Genomic DNA, 17,459 nt, shown 5'->3' on the forward strand with positions numbered 1-17,459 from the left:
CGCAGTAATTGAAAGCGAAGGTCACTTCCCGCGCTTGCAAGAGTTGAGATAAGCATTTTTCCCGGCTGCTACTAATTGTGACCAGGGCCGAGCAGTTGGAGACAGCACGAATACGACGCAGTACGAAGCAGTAACTGGAAGTAGCCGCCTGTCTCACACGGGTATTTCCGCGTTATTAACTTTTCCGCTGTCGAACACCAGCATAGGGCACCCTAAACTGGCAAGCAGCCAAGCGCCACTCCCGCGGGGGCCTGTTCCCATTCGGTAGCACGCTCCTTCGTTGGATTTGAAACGCGCGCGCAATCGGCGCGGCGGCGAAATGTAAACAGAAGAGCCCGCCGGAGCAAGATGGCGCCGAGCTTGTTTCCGGCTTCACAAAATGTCACGTGACGGCCTCTCCACTAAATTTTCCTTCCTCCAAGTGCTGAGCACATGTCGGCATTCACTTCTCAGATACTGAATTTTATTATTGCAACAAAAATGCACTTTTTGTCTAGCACGTCTCTTGTAACTGTTTGACCCATTAAAAGTGGCTGCCATTAAGATGTATGTTGTTTTCCTATATGAATTGAATAAACTGCTTTCATTCTGACCTGTGCTATTACCGCCATTTTTCGCGTTTTATGACCTTAATGACGTCGAAGTTTCACGGTTGGTAGTCCTGCATCTACCTTTAAAAAGCACATATGCATGGTTGACTGTCTTGCTTCAAAACCGATGGTACTTCGCCTTAGGTTTCGACATTTTCGGCAACATGCGACTCATTTACCATGTCGTGGCTCGCCGTAAGCAAAGTGTCATTTAGTTTGCAAGGAAGCAAATGAAACAAAAAACTATACCCGACCAAGAACCAGATGTCTCATCGAAATAGCTAATGATTCAGACATCCCGATCGTACCACTGCCGCCCAGGACCGTTCGCGCAGACTTAATGCCACTGTAGTTGCACATTCAGAATAATATCTGTGCCCTATCTTGGAAATATCGTCGTTAAACAGGAATTACACGCGTAAAGTCGCTTGAAACACGGCGATCTCGTCTCATCGCGATAGTTCGTGTGACGAGAGACCGGCCGGAGCGGGCCAACTGCGCCGAAAGCGCCACCTCACGAAAAGGAGCCGAATGGGGCCACGTTTGGCCGCCGAACTACAGCGGTGTTCGCAAACTGCCCATGTAATCTAGTAACGTTGCTCTACCCCTACATAGAGTTACTGTATATTGCCACCAGGTGGCCCCAGAAGACAAAGAGGTGAGAGTTGGCTCACGCGCCCTGAGGGCTGATTCTGTTAGCGCTGCTGGCGAACGGTGTCTCCTGCCTTGGTTCCGTGACATATTTTTGGTGGAGGTGCTGGGTACTTTCCTGGCCTATGTCACACACACCTCCTCGCACTGCGGACCTCGCGTCTCTGCCGGTCGACACACCAGTGCACCGAGTCAGTTGCCGCAACCTAGGACTACCACCCCCTGAGCACGGGCCACTGGATTCTACTTCGGCGCCTGCCCCACGACCTGCCATGCAAGGTACTCATTTCTACACCCTTCAGAATCCACGAGTACCGAAGCCCTACCACGGCAGTCAGCTTGAGGACGCGGAAGACTGGCTCATGCAGTTTGAACGCGTCGCATCTTTCAATCAGTGGGACGACGCCGCTAAGCTTCGGAATGTCTTCTTCAGTCTGGAAGACGGCGCTCGTACTTGGTACGAGAATCGTGAAGAAGTTCTAACATCATGGCATGAGCTCCGCCGTCGTATGCTCGAGACATACACCAGCGTGGATCGTCAGGAACGAGCTCAGCGGGCTCTGCAGCCCCGTATACAGATGCCCAATGAGACTGTCAGCATGTATGTTGAAGACATGACGCGGCTGTTCCGGAGAGCTGACCCTGCTATGTCGGAAGACAAAAAGCTCCGCCACTTAATGCGTGGAGTCAAAGAGCAACTCTTCGCTGGCCTCGTACGCAACCCCCCCGGTACTGACGACAGCGAACTCCGGGGGCGGGGTCGCTGGAACTCGACGCTCTACAGTCCCCCCCCCCTCCCCACAACGCGAACATCGGCTGGCAGGAACGTGACGACATCGACGCCCACAGCTTCAGAGCATGAGGACCGGTTCTCACTCGACATACCTGTACTCATTGACGGTCACAACATTAGAGCGCTGCTGGACACCGGAGCTGATTTTTCCATTTTAAGCGGCAAATTGGCAGCTCTCCTCAAAAAAGTTACGACACCATGGTCTGGCACGCAGATCCGCACGGCTGGCGGCCACACCGTCACTCCGCTTGGCCAGTGTCCAGCTCGGGTCCAGATCCGCAACTCCACGTTCGTTGTGAGCTGCCTGGTTCTCCGTGATTGTTCTCGTGACCTGATCATGGGCGTTGACTTTCTCCGTGAAAATGGGGCCATCATCGATCTCCGCCAGCGCACAGTTACTTTTTCGACAGACAACGCCGATGGCACTTCCCACACTCGCCCATGTCGCTCCGCCCTTCGCGTTTCCTCCGAGAGTGTTTTCATCCCGCCACGCTCCAGTGTTTTTGTTACTGTCGACTTCGACGGGCTCCGTGACGGAACAGCAGCCGCCGAAGGCAATATTTCAATGTTGCTGACACACGGCATTTGTACGGCCCGAAGCCTCGTCCACATACTCAATGGTAGGACCCAATTACTGGTTACTAATTTCACCCACGAACTTCGGCACCTCTTCCGCGCCACAGCGATCGCGTTCGCCGACCAATTAGCTGATGTTTCTGAATGTTTTGCGTGCACAGCCGTGGAATCTCCGAACATGTATCTCGATCACATTGACATCAGCTCAGGGCTGTCACAGGTTCAACGCCGCGCTCTCCGTACCTTACTACACCAATACACAGCCTGCTTTGCGTCTTCTTCGAAAGTTCAACAGATAGCCATTACGAAACACCGCATCATCACGAGTGAAGATGCCCGTCCCATACGCCAACAGCCGTACCGTATTTCACCTAAAGAACGCGAGGCCATCCAAACACAAGTGAAGGAGATGCTCACTGGCGGTATTATTCAACCATCTCAGAGTCAGTGGTCATCGCCTGTTGTTTTAGTTAAGAAGAAGGATGGAACGCTGCGCTTTTGCGGCGATTACAGGGAGTTGAACACAACAACTAAAAAGGACGTATACTCACTGCCCCGCATAGACGACTCGCTCGACCGCCTTCGCCGCGCCAAATATTTTTCCTCGATTGATTTAAAGAGCGGGTACTGGCAGATTGAAGTTGATGAACGGGACCGGGAAAAAACAGCCTTCATTACTCCCGACGGTCTATACGAATTTAAGGTGTTGCCATTAGGCCTCTGTTCAGCGCCCGCAACGTTTCAGAGAATGATGGACACAGTTCTCGCTGGCCTCAAATGGCAAACTTGTTTAGTTTACCTGGATGACGTGGTCGTATTCTCCGAAACCTTTGACGAACATCTTAAACGCCTGCGGACTGTATTAGATGCCCTTCGGTCGGCCAATTTAACGCTCAAGCCCGAAAAATGCCACTTCGGCTACGAACAACTGAAGTTTCTAGGCCACGTTGTGAGCGCCGCCGGTGTCCAACCCGATCTCGACAAAACTGCCGCCGTGGCCGAATTTCCGATGCCTACCACGAAGAAAGCGCTGAAACGCTTCCTTGGTCTGTGCGCCTACTACCGTCGCTTTATCGCCGCCGTCTCCCAAATTGTCGAACCCCTGACCCGTTTGACGCGTGACGATACCCCGTTCGTGTGGACTACCGAACAACAGGAGGCTTTCACGGAGCTACGCCGACGCCTGCACAGCAGCCCTGTTCTTGCTCACTTTGATGAGTAGGCTGCCACCGAGATCCACACAGACGCCAGCAACATCGGCCTGGGTGCTGTCTTAGTCCAACACCAAGATGGCGTGGAACGCGTGATTGCATATGCGAGTCGCGTTTTGTCTCGCGCCGAAATTAACTACTCTACCTCGGAGGAGGAGTGCCTCGCGGTTGTGTGGGCCACAATGAAGTTTCGACCCTACCTCTACGGCCGCCATTTCAAAGTCGTCACAGACCACCATTCCTTGTGCTGGCTGGCCAATCTACGGGACCCATCAGGCCGCTTAGCAAGGTGGAGCCTCCGCCTCCAGGAATTTGACTACACCATAGCCTATAAATCTGGACGCAAGCACGAAGATGCCGACACGCTCTCCCGCGCACCAGTCGACCTAGCTGACGACAGCATAGAGGACGACAGTCGTTTCCTTGGAGTGGTCAGCGATTCCGACGTAATGGCGAGGCAGCGAGATGACATCACCTTACGACCCGTCATTGACCATTTGGAGGGCCGCACTGCTACCATACCCCGGGAGTTTTGGCGGAACCTCTCCTCTTTTTGTATGCGCAATGGCATACTGTTCAAGAAAAACTCGAGCCACGGCGACCGCGCCTATCTCCTCGCCGTGCCGGCAGACCTCCGTGCCGACATCCTTTTTGCGTCTCACGACGAGCCCACCTCTGGTCACTTGGGGTTTACACGCACTCTCGCTCGAGTACGCAAGGCCTATTATTGGCCTAAACTTGCTGCCGCCATCCGCCGCTGCGTCCGAGGTTGCCGTGAGTGCCAGCGCCGCAAGTCACCTCCCCTCAAGCCTGCGGGTTTACTCCAACCAGTTGCACCTCCTCGTACGCCCTTTGACCAAGTCGGCATGAATCTTCTCGGCCCATTCCCCCTACCGTTGGCCGGCAATAAGTGGATAATTGTCGCCACAGACTACCTGACACGCTATGCCGAAACCAAAGCGGTGCCGCGTGGCACATCGTCTTAAATTGAGCAGTTCTTCATGCATCGCATTGTTCTGCGACACGGCGTCCCGTCCAGCGTAATCACCGATCGGGGAACGGCTTTCACAGCGCAGCTCATGCACGAGGTATTCAAGTTAGAGGTATACCAGCCATCGCAAGACTACTGCCTACCACCGCAGTCCAATGGGCTCACCGAGAGACTCAACAAAACTATAGCAAACATGCTCGCTATGTACGTAGACGTCCATCATAAGACTTGGGACGAGATCCTTCCATACGTGACTTTCGCGTACAATACGTCAGTACAAGGAACCACTCACTTTACGCCATTTCGCCTTGTTTATGGGCGCGATGTGCACACCATGTTGGATGCCTTGTTTCCATGCACTGCTGACGACCGGGCGCTCACGCCACACGCCGAAGAATTCCTCCAAAAACGCGGAGGAATCCCGCCAACTCGCCCGCATGCACATCAGGAGGAAACAGGGCTCAGATGCACGCCGCTACAACCAGCGACACCGCCACGTCGAGTACCAACCGGACGACCAAGTGTGCGTGTGGACCCCTGTCCGTCGCCCAGGCATGTCGGAAAAACTCCTATGCCGCTACTTCGGCCCCTACAGAGTGTTGCGTCGCATAACAGATGTGACTTATGAAGTTCTGCCCGACGGTTCTGTGCACAGTGCGCGCCGTCGACCCCAGCCAGAAGTAGTGCACGTACTGCGTATGAAGCCCTTTTATCACGCACTGACAGTGCTTGCACAGTTTCGGTTTTTGTTTTTTTCGCAGAGGCCCGTTCTCCCCCTGTCATTCGGCCCATTCGATTGTTGTTCCCCTAATTCCTTCAGTTATCTCGTGGCGTCGTAGTGGTTTTCCGTATCCCCTTTCTTTTTTTCGGGAGGGGGAATAATGCCACCAGGTGGCCCCAGAAGACAAAGAGGTGAGAGTTGGCTCACGCGCCCTGAGGGCTGATTCTGTTAGCGCTGCTGGCGAACGGTGTCTCCTCCCTTGGTTCCGTGACAATATGCTACCAAAGGTAGCAGAGTTGCGCGTAGATCCGCCATCTTGCCTGTCAAGCAACCAAAGTTATGCGTAGAAGCTGCACTCCGTTTCTGCAGGCGACATGCCTAGCGCATCGCCGACCGACCGTGGGCGCTTTTCCAAGATTTTTAAACCACTTTTTCGCTTGATCGCAAGCAAAGAGCATCGAAACATCTGACTGCGTAACCCAGTAAAAAAAAATGTAGTCAAGAAAAAGCGCTGCTCTTTCTAGCGCGCGCCGTGAGCGGCGGCAGAAGGCGATTCCCACAGTCGCCCTCCGCGGACAATTTACTTGATAACTTAAGGGCAGACTCATTATTCTAAACACGCCGTGCAAATGTAGCATTCATTCACCTTTCCGGCAACATTTAATCACCGGACCTGCGATAATAAACCTACTTACAGTCCCCTTTACTCAATCCGAAACTCCTGCAAAAATTTCTGAGCCGGAACTATAAAAAGGACAGTATAAAATCCAGAATACAGTTTACTCGAAACAGGATGAACGTTATCATCTGAAGTGAACAATCAGATGCCTAAACATATTTTCCCTCGCTTAAAAATTGTTTCCCATTCAGGTTTTATGCCAACAGAGATAAATACGCAAAGCAGAGCTTTATTTTAGCGTTTCAAAAGCGTACACGAAAAAGCACAAAGCCGCAAGTCCAGCCTGTTGTCGGTACAGAAACCTGAATACAACTTTTAGCAACAACAAAAAACGCGAGAGCAACGCACGCTAGACACCCTACAGCAGCGAACGTAAACAGTGGTTCAATAGAGCATACGCTTCGAACTTGGCCGGCTGTCAATACAGTTCGCTGCAGCGGCAGCGTCGGGAATTACAAAAAGTGTCCCGAGCGTCGCCTTCTCCGCAGTACATGGTTGCTTGGACACCACGTGATGGCGCTCTTCTAATGGAGTCGCGAGCAGCGTTTTGAAAACAGACGCGCAACTCTGCTACCTTTGGTAGCATATGCAGTAACTATACGCCTACAGGACACTTAGCGCCGCCTCGCGGAAGGCGTGGTGTACATATGAAGCTCTCCCGTAGCGCTACGGAGAATTTTCATGATCATAAAAGTTTTGAAGGACTATGACCATAGTGAGAGCGATCACGCACCGCGCGAGAGCAACCACCCCCAGGCCCACATGGGGAAGGCCCTTCCGGGTCATGTGGCACCGCAGTGCACATTATCACAGCCCAGCTGCCACTCGGGCGATCTAGCTGAGCACCTTTCTTGGCAATCAGCAGGTGAACTTTTGATTAGGACTGACGACGTAACTGAAGTCAAAACTGATAGAATGACGTGCGCGCTCGGCCCTATTTCCATTCACAGCGGAGCGTGTTTCTCCGGAGGATCATCGGCGGGTGAGGTCTTACTGGGAATATTGATACAGCCGATTCTAAAGAACTCTGGCATTGATATTATACTTCCGATGGTGACTCGAATATGCGCAGTGTACGTCGCATATGTGTTACGTGTTCGTCCGTGTCTTCATAACGCACACGTGGCTCCTTTTTTAATTTTTTTTAACATTTGTGGCCTAGTCGACGAGGAAGTGTGCTCTCGACGACGACGATGCTGAGAGTATGTGTGCGCGAGCGTTCAAGCATCAGGTCGTTGAATTCCACCCAGCGCAGCACAGTTCTTTGTATAGGCCTCTCCGTAACAATATTACCAAAGTATACCTTATACGACAGACGCTTACTTTACTGGTGTATTATTTAGTACCTGTTAATGGAATTGTTTATCCTGTTCTATATTATTTTTAGCATTTAAATATTCTCTCATAACTGCAAAATTTTCTTAGGTTAAATAGGAACTAGTTATGTAAAACTGATTTTACTTTACAGCTCCCGCCTTTCGGAACCAACTTCTTTTGATAAAAGAACTGTTCCATGAAGCTGATGTTCGAAAGTGCTACCTGCCCCAATCTACCTGCCGCAGAAGGAGTATGCTAATAATAACCAATTTTTGAGACCCTAAAGTTTGCATTATGTTCATGGAGTTTTTAATTCTTATATGTAGTAGAAATGCGCAGTGAAAGTGGAATAGTCTGCCATATTTATTTTTCCTCCGCGTGTACTCTAACCTTGCTCTCTATGATTTCCCACGAGAGGTCCCCAGACGGTTCGCTACTCCGTGTACGCAGCTTCTTCCGCATAAAATTTCTCGCTCAATAAATGTCAACTTTCTGCAGCGCATTCGAGGCGATCTCAAGTCGCGTGATGGCAGCGGGTGTGCTCAACTAAGAACGGAGCGAGTAGCGCGGTTGCATGCATGCGGCCGTGCTGGCCGCTCCATTGCATGCGACTTTCGCGCCTTTCGTATGTTCGCTTCAAAGCAACCGACTGGGTTGCCCCACTACAGGTCGTCCCGCTCACCACAGGCTGTCCAGATGCGCTGGGCTGCAGCGTCAGTCCCAGTTGGTCATCACGGCTGGCTTGGTCTCAGGGCCGTCTATTTCGGTGGAAGAAGTCTGTCGTCGAATTCTGCACGCCCGACAGCACCTCCACATATATCTGCTTCTCTCATTTGCCGGCACTGCCAGCCCTTTTTTCGCACATACTGGCACCGTCTTTGCGAACCGTAGCCAGGTTGCATGGTTTGCTTCTCACTCGTATAGTGGACCACTCGCGCCATGCACCCCTGACGCTCTAAATCTCTGTAAGGTAAAAAGAACCCTTGTTTGCACCTTTCGAGACCTTTTGATGTTTAGGGAAGCCGTGAGCGCTCTGCCATACGAGTGGGAAGCAAACCACGAAGACTGGTTACATTTGGCAAGACGGTATGCGTGTTTTTAAAGCGTCCGCATTCCTACGGTTCCCCAACTTGGGGATTCCCACTTTTTCAATATTTTGAGGTCAGCCGGCCTCGTTGACCATCCACCTCGGTTGGGAGTCTTCAGACTCGTCTTCTGCTTCGTGCATGTCTTTGTGGACGCACCTCGGTGTGAGGGAAAGCTCGGACTGGTTGCACTACCGGGGTAAATGTAGCCCAGGAGTAAATTGAGAAAAAAGTGACATAATTTCCTCTAACATTGTGGTATATGTCTAGCGATCCCAAGCAGCACTTTTTTGGCTGTCACAAGCTGGCCCCTTTCGCGACATGGCCTTCCTTACATTTTCGCTTTCTAGTACAGTTTACATTTGCTTCACGACGAAATCGCCTGCCTTCGCTCGCTGAGCATCGGTTTAGGAAAAGCGAATGGTGCGTTAGGACTGCTATGTATTTCATTCTGTCCTCACTAAGGCGGTTTTGCGATGGTCCTCTTTTCCCCTATTCCTGCCTAGTCTTATTTATTTTATTCCACAATACTGCAGGCCAGGATATCGGCCCTAGCAAGAATTTCTTTCACCAGTGTGGCCAACTTGGGCGCACGCAGTTCAACCAATCAGATGCCTCGAACAAACAGCCAACGTGACCTACGTGCGGGGAACGCTGTCGGTCGTGGCCGCTGCACCTAACGAACCCATTTTCGCTTCTTCTCACCTCTTGCTCCTTCTTCTTCATCTTGAAGACTTCCACCTCATCCTCTTACAGGATAGGTCAGCGCCTTGCTCTTTCCCTCCTAACGCCTACCTCTTTCACTCCTTTCACTTTCCCTCTATCGTCTTTCCTTAACTTCATCCTCTAACAGGAAGCGCCAACACCGCTAAAGACAAGGAACGGGAGCTTAGCAGTGCCGCTGTAAAACTTCTATGTGAAGACAGAATGAAATACAGGGAAAGCTTAATTCACCAATAGTTTTTTTTTTGTCAGCACAACGCCCAACGAGCGAACGCAAGCGAATTCGTCGTGAAGTGAGGGGCTTCTGCTTTGAAGAACGCCACCATGTTTCACGCCTTGAGAGACGCAGACAGGAAACAGATATTTGGGTGGCTACTGCTAGAGAGGAATCTAATTGGACTATCGAGAAAACTTTGTCACGTTTTCCAAATTTTGCTTCTATGCGATGGACTAGAAGCCTCTAAGGAGCAAAAAATTACGAGGAACTTTAGCGGCTAAAGTGCTGAAAGGCGAAAGCCTGAGTGCTGCATTCTGCTACGCGATTGTTCACTGCACATTTTGTTGGTGCGTTAATTAACTAGAAGCATCTAAGCTGGCAAGAATAAAAGCGCAACAAGACGACACAAAGAAGGAGGAAAAAGGACAGGACAGGCGCTTCCTGTCGTTTTTCCTCCTTCTTTGTGTCGTCTTGTTGCGCTTTTATTCTTGCCAGCTATATGAACCAACATGCCCCGGAGAGTGTTTTACTAGAATCCTCTAAGGACCAAAAACCCAGCGGCCATCGTTATCACACCTGGCAGGTGGCCTCACGTGCCGCACATTGCACCTGCCAACCGTCTCCCACTCTCGTCTCCCTCTCCGCTTGTAGCGGAAGGAGGGAGACACCGAACTAGAAATGAATCCACTCATATCAAAAAGAAAAGGGTGGGTGCAGCAAAAATTAATAAAAGAAGCGATTGGAGTCGCAATAGAATGGAAATAGACGCAGAACCGGATTAGAATCAAGAGCAGAAGAGAATGCTAGCGCATTTGTTCCGCATCAACCCAAATGGTCGCCCTTAAATTATTGGGGCAAATTTACTCCGACAGTAAATTGTTCATCCACCCGGCCCCTGATGCCTCATGTTCCAATGAGGTTAGGTTGGAATTTGAGGCTCCGAATAGCGCCAAAAGAGGAAACGGATGGTTCGTGACTGCTCTCAAGACGAATTTTGTCTCCGCTATCCCGGCATATGTGCAAATGCCGTGCGAAGGAAGAAAATGAAAGAAAGAAATGTACGGCCGGGCCTGTCGACTGGCACCAAATGGGCTCCTTAACAGCAAAAACTTCTGTGTCCCCTTTATCACGCTGTCCGTGATCACGGCGTCGGTGCCCCCCCCCCCCCCTTTGCTCCTTTCCGCTACCTGGCCCATTAGGCAGCCACGCGGTCAGAATCCTTCTCCCTGCACGTGCGGCAGAGGGCAGCTTGCACCTCCGGGCTTGCATCCTAGCGTTGGCGGTGCACAAGCGTCCGTAGTGCACCTGCGCGCGCCTCGAAGAGCAGGCCGCTCACGCCGCTGTTTTCGAACAGGCTTGTCACCGTAATGGCTGTCGTGTGTGGCGTACACCCCTGCAGCTTCGGTTTACATTGCACAGACCTCTGCCCCTCGGAAATCTCCTCACCCTTGACCCGCGCCTTCACAGCCTCGGTCCATATAAACTCACTGTCCTCCTGGATGCGATTGAAAAAAAAAACGTGCGTCCAAGCGTTTAGACGCGTCTGCGCCACTGAGTTCGGACATCTGTGGGACGGTGTAGCGGAGCACGAGGCGGGCCCATCTTGCCACTTCCATCATGCGCAAGCGCCCTTCGAAACCCAGCTTGCTTCAGAGTTGGACCAGCCGATGTCTTCTTGGATGACTTTTATGGCGACGCGCCCACGACAGCCCAAAGCCTCTCGACCAACTTCGCGTTGCACACGCTCCTCCCACCATAGCGTCTTGGTCGATTGGGATACTATGGCATTGCCGCATGTGAGGCCTGGAACGTGGTCTGCCTTCTACATACTCAACACTCACGAACTCACAGACACCCTTGATTATCAAAGGGTGTACACCAAACCAGTATCCCTAAGAAAAACTAATAATGCGCTTGTTCCTCGCGCAGCCGAAGCCGCATCACTCCAGGGTCCAAGGACATGCTCCAGATGCACGGGGCTGACAAGACGGAGTCCTTAAGCACTTAAGAGTGTCTTGCGATGGTTATTAAAGATTTGGCAGCGGCAGACCAAGTGTTGAAGATTCTCGCGCACACCACATGCCAGGCACAGAGGGCTAGTTGATGCACCATTTTCATGAAGATAGAATTTTTTTAATGAAACCAGTACAGGCGAATTCGGTGCAGGCAATTACGATCACGTCTATTTAAATTGTGCTGCATACGGAGGTCACAAGTTAGGTCGATACGAAGAAGGGGTCTATATTGAAGCTGCGGATCACATCACAAAGAGCGTTGCATCCGCCAGAATTTAGTAGCCAGAAGTCTCGCGCCATCACTACGAGAAAACAGTATGGGTAGGAGCAAGGAGGTGTCGCCGTGCGCCGACCTCGCTGCATCATCAGCGTGATCGTTGCTCTTTAGGCCGCAGTGAGCGGGTATCCACTGCAGCACAACACTATCTCACAGGACTCGGTGTCTAATCTGTTCAAGTCGTCGACGATCTACTCCGGAAGGCTTCCTTCGGACTTTATCGCTTGTAGTGAAGCGCAGAGACACTGAAATTAACCCACGCTTTTGGCATTGTTGTGGAATTTAAGTAAATGCTACTCGCAGAGCAGCCAGCTAGATAGCAGTAGTCGAAGTGCGATGACTGAGTGTCCCTGAAATTGTGTTCCGCATTGACAGAATCCACACCCCAATCGCTGATGAGAATGACGTAACTGAGCCATCAGTGTAGATGTAGCGGTGCGCACAGCAAAATCCATAAATGTGCTCAAGAGCAAAGTATTTAAGGGGGGGAACTTCAGGTGTTTGTTTTTTCTTTAATGACAGGGTCTGTTATCTTGATTTGCAATGCAGCGTACCTCCAAGGTAAGGAGGAGGTTGTGACAGCGTGCTGGTACTGTGATGGGAGAAGCTCAGAAACTTCATCTATGCAGTACTCTGCGATTGGATGGTTAGGTCCGCGAGCCAAAAACAGCACCTGGCCACGAAGCAGCCCCTGGGCTAACAGTACTGATACAGTTAGATGTTTGCTCTCTGCTAGAGTACCCACAGTGGAGGTATTCTTGGGAAGGCCGAGACAGGTCGAGACTTTAGCTTGCATAGCTTCAAGGAGTTTGGTATCTGTTTGAGAGCAACCCTGAAGAGCCCTGACTCTAGCCTGACTGTACCCTGACTGTACCCTGACTGTAGCGCACAAGGCCTTCACAGAACGCTCCTTACGGCCGTAGCAATGAAGGTGTAGAACAGCCTCTTATGGTGGTGGAGAGCACACGAAGGGTAGAGGCGTACGAGCGGAGCTTGATTTTTAGCTGTTGTACATGTGGGGACCAAGACAGTGACCTGTCAAATGTCACCCCTTGCAATTTATAGCATGTGAGGTGTGGTACTGGGGTACCAGCAACTTTCAGCACGTAACACGCAAAACCGCGCCTCGAAAATGAAATTGTCGAGCTTTTATCTGGCGACATGGCGAGACTGCGCTTACTTAAAAATGATTCGATGCAACCTATTGCCCTCTGTAGTCGGGCATTCACAATGCGCCTATTCCGTCCGGAACGCTAAACACAGGTGTCATCAGCGTAGAGGGAGGTTTCAACTGTAGGTGGCAAGCATTTTTCCAAGCCAACAAGGGAGATATTGAAAAGAGTGGAATTAAATCGCCCCCGAGGTACTCCGCAAGAAATTTGATGCACAGCTGTGTAACCTTCATTTCTTGACGTGAAAATCGATCTTTCGTGCAGACAGTCACACAACCAGTTGTACAATCGTCCACCAATATCAACTGATTGTAAGGCTGAATGAATTGCCTCATTGAGTCATGTGTGATGTTATCAAAGGCTCTCTTCACGTCAAGAAACACAGCAATGGTCATAGACCGCTCTGCTTTGCTGCGTTTTACACAAATCGTAAGGGCCATAACGTTGTCAATGCTGGTGCGTCTTTTTGGAAACCAAACATTGTCGGGGGGTAAATTCCCCTGCTCGTCAGAGCAAAGGTAAGGCGGGAGTGTGCCATTTCCTCCATCAGTTTTCTGGCACAGCTTAGAAGCGCAATACGTTTAAGTCAGTTGATTGTTTTCCAGGCTTGAGGACAGGTACGACACGCGCACGCTTCCAATACCTTTCAAGGCAGCCGGACTCCCAGGAGATGTTATAAACTTCGAGCAGCTGAACTTTGGCCTTACTTCTGAGGTGAAAAGGGGCAGTGTAGCTTACACCCTCCAGCCCTGGGAAGGATATTTTTTGGTTGTTGCCACAGCCGCTTGGAATCCATCCATAGTGAATGGTTCGTCAAGGAGAGCAGTGTTAGGTGAAGGGGTGAAGCTTTGGAGAGACAATGGCACCGATATGGCTGTTAATCGAGCAATTATCTTAAAACAGAAAGCCTCTGCTGCGTCGAGACGAGAAATATTCGCATTTGCAGCTAAGCACTCAGAAAAATTTAGTGGCACGGGATGCCCAATGAGGTACAATGCTCCATACCTTAGAAAGAGGATTTCTGGAATCAAGCTTCGCGCAAAAGGATCGTCATTCCCGCCCGGCCAGCTTGTCCAAACGGCGCTGAATATGTTTCTCTGCGCGCCTGGCAACGCTGATGTCATCTCCATGATTCATTCCGCGTGTTCCTCGCTCTGCTCTGCGGCGAGTAGCTCGAAGTCACCCATATTAAGCATCTGCTGTTTAGTAAACTTTTAGTAGAGTCATAACCTTACTGCTGGACGTTTTAGCACGTGCCACAGTTTTCACAATCGGGGTTTGAGAGCTCCAGTCTTTCTACTGCGTCAGGAAAAACTTCTCAATTCGTGTAGCGTACCGTACGCCTCCGGGGACCTAAAGAAGGCACCACCAACCACAACGTACGTAGGTAGGTGATCGCTGTGAAATAACTCGTTCTCTGGCTGTTGATCTGATGCCTTCTTAAGCAGGACGGAGTGCGATGAAGTATCCCGTTAGGATGTGCGGTGCAGGGGTACTGCGTACGAAATCCTGTAGGCGGTCGATGTCAAAGGTGATTCGCGGGGGTATGGACCCGACGATCACTGTGAAGGTTCATGATCTTAACGGCGGCTGCAAGATGTTCATTCTGTGAGTCTGCAGCTATGGGTTGTGGAACGGAGGTGTCGTCTTTCCGGACAGCTAAAGTGTTTCCTCCACTGCGTCGTGCTTGTGTGTGTTTGTGCGTGTGCGCCTTGTTTGATCGTTGTTTTTGCTTATAATGAGTGAAACAGGAAGGACAGCCCTCAGCGACGAAGCGACCGTCACGCTGTTAGTGCTGCTTGACAGCTGTCAACCGATATGGAACCTTGAACACGCTGACCAGCTCAACTTTGTGCTAAGAAACAGGTTGTGGAATAAGATCGCCGCGGATATGGAGGTGCGACATCCCGAGTCGGTCCCGTACAAAGCCGGTACGTAACTATTTTCTAACTGAAACGATCCGGCTATGCGAGCTTTCGAACTTGACCGTGTTATGCATTTTACTTTTGTTACGAATCCCTGCGCAGCATTCTTGAAGGCGCTGTTTGGAAATAAGCGCCGGACGTTTCGAAATGAAGGTGTAGAAATTGGCTGTGGTTTAGCTTTGGTTAAACCTGGAGGATTGCGAACGCAACATCCACGCGCAGCCATATACATGTATTGTTGCGTGAGTTACATTGCCCACAGTCTCGCCGTTTCGCGTGCTCTTGCTCGACCACACTGCGCATGCGCGAGGAACAAGTGACGTCACTACGCACAGCTGGGGGGCGGGGGCACTACTGCGCATACATAACTGGCGAGCGCGGCGGCGGCCCCTCTGAGTCATCCGCGCAGCGTCGGCGGCGTCGCGCCAGCTGTGCACCGTGTGACGTCACTACTCCTCGGGCATGCGCAGTATGGCCTTTCCTCGGCTTTGCGAAATTTCTCGGCGAATAGCGTAGTGTTGCTTTCGCAACAAAATTGCGAGTGACGAAAAGCAGCCAGGGCAGAGGCGAAGTTTACACTGGCAAGCGGCGGTTCTACTCGTCCGTGGCGTTATTGGATTCTGCAAGGAATCACAAATCAAGATTGATCACTGAAGAGTTAATTTTTTCCTGGTTTGTTTAGTACGAAGCTTTTGAAAAATTATGGGACTTATTAAGCAATTCTTATTGAAATAATGCGATAGCCACATGATGCAGTACACGGGTTCTTATGCCGGGTTAGGTGCATTGACTGCCTACACTGTTTGTAGTTAGGTTAGGTGCATTGACTGCCTACACTGTTTCTAACTGTTTCAATCTCTTTATTCACCTTTTCTGCGTACTCTGAGCTCTTAGGTCACCCACCGTTGAAATTTTGGGGGTGGGCCAACCCAAAATTTTGGGGCTCCTTGACATCTTAAAATTTGGCGATGCTAGTGACGCCATCTCCATCTCGACCAAACAGAGTATTTCTTGACACAGAAGGCACAAAATTTTCGGGTAACAACCTAAATTCTCTCGCAATAAAATGTCGGCTGACACTGTATATGTAGTACAGGTGCAACTTCCGTATTCTGGTACTGATGATGCAGTTAGACTGCAAAACCTTGCATGCACTGCGTTTGCGCTCATTGTTTTTCGCGCTGCTTTCCCTGCTAAAGAATTACCTGAGAGTCAGCGTTGAACTGAGCCTTTGAAATTCTTGAACACAGCCGCTCGAGACACCGGCTGCAAGACGGCAAGTGAAGTGGAGCGCTCCCACACGCAGCCTACGCAACAGTGGCTCCAAGTTGGCCCACATCTGGACAGGAGACTGCAGCTCAGGAGCCTCACCTCCCGCACCGCGCTGACCAACCACCTCGGCCACCCGGGGGCCTCCGAGGAGGAAGACCTGATGGTCCAGCGCAGCGCAGCCTTAAAGAAACGCTAGCCGAAGCATTTCTTAAAGATGACAGAGAACATTCTGCGCGAATGTTTCGGAAACGCTATTACCCTCGGCGTTGTGGCTGGAGAGAATTTGGCTACTTCGACTGGTTAGTTACTGCACTGAAGGGGTTACTGCGTTTGTCCTGGCCACAAAGGAAAGAAAGAGGAAAATGCAGTTAACAGTTGCCGGCTAAAGGCCCTCTTGCGATTCACGAAGGGCTTGCGACCCTCTGTCGCTTCCATCAAGGGAGCGGCCTGGCTGCGCTGGCTGCATGCAAGCAGCCCGCAGCACGCACGCAAGCAGCGGGGAAGCGACCAGCAGGTCGCTTCCCCGAATGAATTGGACTCGTTCGGATCGAGAGTTGTCGATCTTTACCGCTGCCGGAGCAAGCTTCCGTTCACTTCCACTGCACAGCTGATAGGTTAGCCGTGGGCGACTCGCAGAGCAAAACTACAAAATCTAGGGGCGCGTGAATGTCCTGCGACTGTCGCCTTTCGACCGAAATTGCGGTCGCGCAACCCCAGCGACTCGCAAGTGTAAATGGCCCATAGGTGACCCTCTTCCCCCCCCCCCCCAATTCTTAAAAATGCCGCGCTAAAAGCCGCAACAGCAGGCTGTGATCTCTTTTAAAGCCTGGTTCTACTTTAATTGCTTTTTGCAAAGTGGTGAAGCAACTCACCTGATGCAAGAAAACGAAGCGTCTCTTCTAATCTCGTCTTAGCCGGCGCGGATGCCCGCATAATATAGTGTGCCGCCGCTCATTTCGATGTCGCAGCAGAGCCATGATCTTGTAAAACTGCTCCGGATTCGGCCGCAGGAACCTACGGTACCCTACCTGGTCGCATTCAAAAAGGTCCTCGCCCAGCAGATTCTGAACACCCTAACGCTTTTTCTCCAACCACGGCTTTGTCCGACATTCCGCTTTTTAGTCGCGAAAGCTTCCCCGTCGTCCTCGGACATTTAAGTGACAAATGCCAGAGCAATGAGACGAAGTTTTCGCTCGGCGTCCGTATTGAAACTCTCGGAAGCAGCTTTCCGCGCCGCGCGAACA

The 17,459-nt window shown here is 51.1% G+C and overlaps 1 pseudogene; it reads left to right on the top strand.

Moving 5' to 3' along the window:
• The first annotated feature begins 1,513 nt into the window (after positions 1–1,513).
• On the top strand, positions 1,514–16,411 carry LOC149357928 (uncharacterized; annotated as a pseudogene).
• The last annotated feature ends 1,048 nt before the right edge of the window (positions 16,412–17,459 follow it).

This window comes from Amblyomma mixtum, chromosome 3 (genome assembly GCF_055824585.1).
Source record: "Amblyomma mixtum isolate Tamu chromosome 3, ASM5582458v1, whole genome shotgun sequence".
NCBI classification, from domain to species: domain Eukaryota; kingdom Metazoa; phylum Arthropoda; class Arachnida; order Ixodida; family Ixodidae; genus Amblyomma; species Amblyomma mixtum.